We start from the raw sequence: 5,614 nt of genomic DNA, 5'->3' as shown, positions 1-5,614 counted from the left end.
ACATGTAGAAGCTGCATGGTGTAGGTGTGTGATTTTCTGTATTTAGCTTATTGTTGATTTTAATCTGTGAATGTTTTTAAACACCTGCTGCTAATTGAGAATTTCAATGTTTTATTTTATATTTTTGTGAACCGCTGGGAGGTTTTCTCACAATCAAGTTGTATATAAATGTTGTCAAATAAATGAAGTAAAATAAAATCATGGTGCCCATCAACAGTTGGGCACCAGCGATATTCTGTATCAGCTGCTTTTTCCGGACCATCTTCAAGAATGTGATCTTGGAAGATAAGCATGACCTTGCTCTCTTATGCAGTCACTAATTGTTTGAGGGGTTGATGCTAGTATGAGATTAAAAGGGATCAAAATGACCTTGAGAGTTCTCAGCAAACCAATATATGCTTTTGAGAAAAACTATAGAAATGCACTGACATATTTTGATTAACGTGGGAAGAATATTTGTTGGTCTACACTAGCACTTTCTCAGCCTCAGGTCCCAAGGTGTTATTGGACTGCAATTCCCATCATCCCTGACCACTGGTCCTGCTAGCTAGGGATGATGGGGGTTGTAGTCCAATAACATGTGAGCATCCAAGGTTTGGTCTATGCTACAAAAAGGCCTAGAACATGGGTAGGCAAACTAAGGCCTGGGGGCTGGATCTGGCCCAATCGCCTTCTAAATCTGGCCCGTGGACTGTCCGGGAATCAGCATGTTTTTACATGAGTAGAATGTGTCCTTTTATTTAAAATGCATCTCTGGGTTATTTGTGGGGCATAGGAATTCGTTCATTTCCCGCCCAAAAAATATAGTCTGGCCCCCCACAAGGTCTGAGGGAAAGTGGACTGGCCCCCTGCTGAAAAAGTTTGCTGACCTCTGGCCTAGAATGTATGAAAAAGTGTAAAGAGCCTCCACACCCACACACCCACTTCTCTCCTCTCGCACACAGACATATATCATTGACATCGTCGTTTTCACCACCACCAGTTTTGTTGCTTTCATTGGTTACAGCTGATTTTTTTTCAGGCTACTAACATTTGCTCTCTGGTCATATCTCATTGCAGACCCTGTCAAGGAGGGCAGCCTGTGACCCTCCAAATGTTGTAGGACTACAACGACCATTGGGAAGTGTGGGTTATTAGGGGAGCAGTGGTAACTCTGGTGAGGGACAAGTCGTGCTCCTTCTGAGGTAGTTTGTCCACCTTTAGTCCTCACCCTGCACCCAGCGGTCAAACCCAGGGAAACTGCTTCGACTGGCCAGCTAACCAGGTGACACTAGCTGATGAGTCTCAAACCCTCAGTAAGGTAGGAACTTCTCCTGCATGCAAAGACAGGTTCCAGTGGTATGAGAGGACAAAGCCAATTTTGGGTCCAACAGTCAAGAAGGTGGCTTCTGCACATGCTGTAGAGGGAAGTGAGGGGCAGATGGAGCTTGTCAACCTGGAAAGGTAGGAAAACTAGGATCCTAAACTCCTGCTGTCTTGTGGGATATCTCTGGGAGAAGAAAAGGCTAAGGAGTAAATCCTACACAAACCTGGCATCCCTAAAATGGATGGATGGCACCTTGCATGCCTCCTTCTGTCAATTCTTGCAGCCAAGTTGGTGCCAAACATATTGCTCTGCTTTCCTTTGGACCACATCAGTGAGGCTGAGAGGGGGGAAGGTCATTGTCTGGACAGCCCAGGATGTCTATACACATTGCCCAGGCTTTTGCCCCAGAGAGGTCACCTTGGTGCTGCTGGTGCAGTGATTTGACTTCATCCCCAGAGGCACACTCCATTGTATCTTGAGACAGACACCAATAACAATGACTATCAGCCCTGGTCATTGGTCATACTGGCAGGTACTGACGTGAGTTGGATTCCAACAAGATCTAGAAGGGGGAAAAACAGGTTGCCTATCCCTTGATTTTACAATAGTTCCTCGAGATGAGCATGACAAAGGACATTTTGACTACTGACATGAAGAGGACATTTTGACTACTGAGAAAAGTTGAAAGGAGATGGAGATTTCCCTTCCTTATTCTCGCTAATTCTTATAGTTACACAAACACACACACAAAAATTGTGTGTGTTTGTAATCTATATGAACATTGTCACCAGTTATTGCTTCAGGGTGACCAGCTGTAATTTCAAAACATTTCAAGGTTGATTCCCCCCAGCCCCAAAGTGCAAAATTGTTTCACAAACTGTATGTAAAATTTGGGATGATTTCCACCCCGCCCCCTTTCCCCCTTTTCAAAAGAGTCGATTCTGTTTATTACCTTGAAAAGGGCACTAAATGCATTTATGACTGACTAGGAGAATTATTCTCTTTGCTGCGGTCTCTCAGATTAAGCTGTTGGCCTTTGCTACGATGTTAAGCAATGTCCTTCATGGTATTGCAATTCACTTAAAAATAGATTATTGCCAAACTGCTTGTACAGATTGAAATTTTCACGACATGCTTCCTGCTGGCTTAACATTTTGTTATATCCTGTAGCTTGAATATTTTGCAAGACATATTTGCAATGTGGCACCGCTTCTTTCAAAAGATTAGAAAGCTCACCAGTCCTGTGAGACTTGTGTCAGCATCTGATTTCATGCACAAGGTAATCTTTAAATATTAATACGGAGCAAGGTCATGCTCCCTTTAACCCCCAAAATGGAGTTAGTAAATCATGATATAGCAGTAAAAAAAAGTAAAAAAAAATGCAGGCCACATAACTCTTTGTTTAGGGCAGAATCTAAATTCAAATTAAATGATATTGGTTGCAGTTTGTACGTGTGTGTGAATGTTTGTGTGTGAGAGCTCAAGAGATATAATGCAACACCCCAAGAAAGCATTTGGGGGATATATTTGCCCCATTAACTTAAAAAAAACCATTAGGAAATGTCCTATAAGAATGTGAAATAGATGTGATGGTTGCTGTGTGAGCCAGAAAGAGAAACCAATGCATATAAGCAGGTTTCCACTGCTAGATCTGTTTGCAACTGCCATTCATGATGAACGACAACTGCAGGTGGCAGCTTCTCCCGACTGATTCTGTCCACCCGGGATGACCATTGGCTCAGCAGCAGAGCATATGCCCACGCTCCCAGGGTGGGCATGCTCCCAAGGGGTGTGGGGTGCGGAGGGTGCCCTCCCAGGTGTGGGATAGCCGCTTGGGTGCACGGAATGGTGTGCGGCCCTGCAGCCAGGGGTCGAGCAAGCAGCCCATGGGAGCAGAGCAAGCCGCCAATGGCAGACATTTGGCGCACCGCCCGCCTGCAACTGCCAAATGCCACCCCCCTCAGCAAAGACACCTGAGGCGGTCTGCCCCCACCACACACCCCTTCGTCTGCCCCTGCATTGGCTCCTTCTTGGTGGGAAGGAGTACAAAAGAGATTCTTTTTCCAGTTGAGTCTTGCTCAAGGTCTTCCTGAGCTCTGCATCCTTGGATATTTGTCAGTCCCAACTTGGGCCTTTCTCCTGGTCTATCCATTGTTTACTCTTGCTTCCCAGTTCCTGGCTCACCTCAGATAGCTCAGCCCTGACGCCACCGCATCACCAATGCAAATGCAGATGAGCATTAGGATTGTACATTCCCCGTGATCATCCCAGACCTTTAGAATTGGGTGGGTATTTGTTTGAAAGCAAATAGGGATTCCTTGTTGGGGTTGGGGACAGCCATTTGTTAATGCACGCCTACTTACTTGTCTAAAATATACAAGCATGAGATTATCATCTCTCTTTCAGCCCACCAAATCCTTCTGGGGCCCCACAAAATCATAGAAAGAGGACTGGCATAAAGGGCCGCATTATGGGGAAAATCCCAATGTGCATGTATAAATTGGAGGAGGTGGACAGATACCTGGCATGGCAGTAGTATATCACAGAAAAACCATCTCAGGATTGCAGCCAGTCATAAACTGCAGGAACTAACTCCTAGAGGCCGTGGGGGGCTTTGGCCTCCACAATATTTTAGTCAAGTTGGCACCCCTGGGCGTGATGTGGCTGCAAAAAAGGGTAATGTTAATTTGATGCCTTAATAGAATCTTAGTTTCCAAGTCTATTGCAGGGCCACTGACTGAAGACAAGTGTTTCCAGTTCCAGGTACCACACATTGAGAAGGTTATAGAAAAAATGGAATGTGTTCAAAGGAGAGCAATGAAAATGGTCAGGGGTAGGTAAAAAAAGCAATCTTCTTTGAGGAATGGTTGAAGGAACTTGGCATACCTAGCCTGGAGAAGAGACATCTGAGGAGGAGCATGGTCACACTTTTTCAATATTCGAAGGTCTGTCACACAGCAGGTTCTATGCTGCTACATCCATTCAAAGTGCATTCTTTCCCTCAAAGAATTATGGCCCCCTGAAATTCACTCCTCACAGTTACAATTTCCAGCAAGCGTTAACATACTACAGTGCCCAGAATTCTTTGAGGGGTGAAATGTGCTTTGACTATTGTACATAGACTTCTTGGCAGTAAGAGCAGTTGAACAACAGAGCCCAATTACCAAGAGGAAAGATGGTGGGCTCCGTCTTGATGGAGGTCTTCAAAGAGAAGCTGGACATAGGCATAGGCTTTTCCTTCACCTCAGTCCATCCATTCCTTTTGCCCCCCTCTTTTCAGTTCTTTCTCTTCTTTCCCTCAGACTCCGACGGTCACTCTGTCTGGTTCCCTCTCCTTTCCTTTCCTCCCTTTCAACAGTGATGGATTTTAAGGAGTGAAGGATTCACTCTTTAACCAGATTCCACTTCCACACATGTACGCCATATGTAGGGAGCTGTTATTGGTCCAAGAACTTATGCTTGGAAGATGCTGAGGCCCACTTCTGGTACCCAGCCTGCAGACAGCCTTGTACCTGTAGAGAAAATAAAAATAAAACAAAACTCTGCAATTTTCACAATCTACACTGGTTGCATATTATTTAGAGTTTTGTCATATTGCACACTTACAGGCCATGTCAGGTCTACTGGGTGAAAAGATGTATTTTTTATCAGGTCAGGAGGAGTGATTTAGCACTGTTGTGGAAATGTGCTGTAACTTTTATTTGTATACTATGTACAAGGAACGAGATTTGCAAAGAATTTGATTGCAAAAGAGATGGGGGAACTAACCAAGTATTTTAAAAGCGTAAACAACCTCTCTCTATGGACATCAGAGTAAATCCTTCCAAAGGGGGTAGAAATGAATGGGATCCACCAAACATCCAAAGGAGAACAGGGAAAATTAGAAAGAAACGTGGACAATGGCCACTAGAAAACGGTATATGAAAACCCAGTTCAGCAAAAGGAAACTGCTTGAGAAGAGCAGAACTGATCGAAAATAATTAGCATGATTTTAAGTATCCTCTTAAAATACATTGCAAATTTCTCTGCTCCCCAAGAGAGCAATACGAACTCTCTGCAAGTAAAACAATGAATCCTACAACTTACTAAGTAGCAGACAGAATTATTTAGCAAGTCCTGAGTCCTCTAGGCTAAAAGAAGGGGGGGAATAAGTGGGGTGGGCAAGAGCTGTCTAAAGTTTCAGTCAATATTTACCTATTGGGTTAATAAATTGTGATCCTGACCTTCAGCAAAAGTCAATATATCCTGATTATTGAATGTATGCACCCTCTACACCTTTCTTATTTGCCCAGGTTCATCATATAATGA

This window comes from Podarcis vaucheri, assembly GCF_965113315.1.
Source record: "Podarcis vaucheri genome assembly, chromosome: 6".
NCBI lineage: Eukaryota > Metazoa > Chordata > Lepidosauria > Squamata > Lacertidae > Podarcis > Podarcis vaucheri.
Note: the sequence above shows the minus strand (reverse complement) of the source record.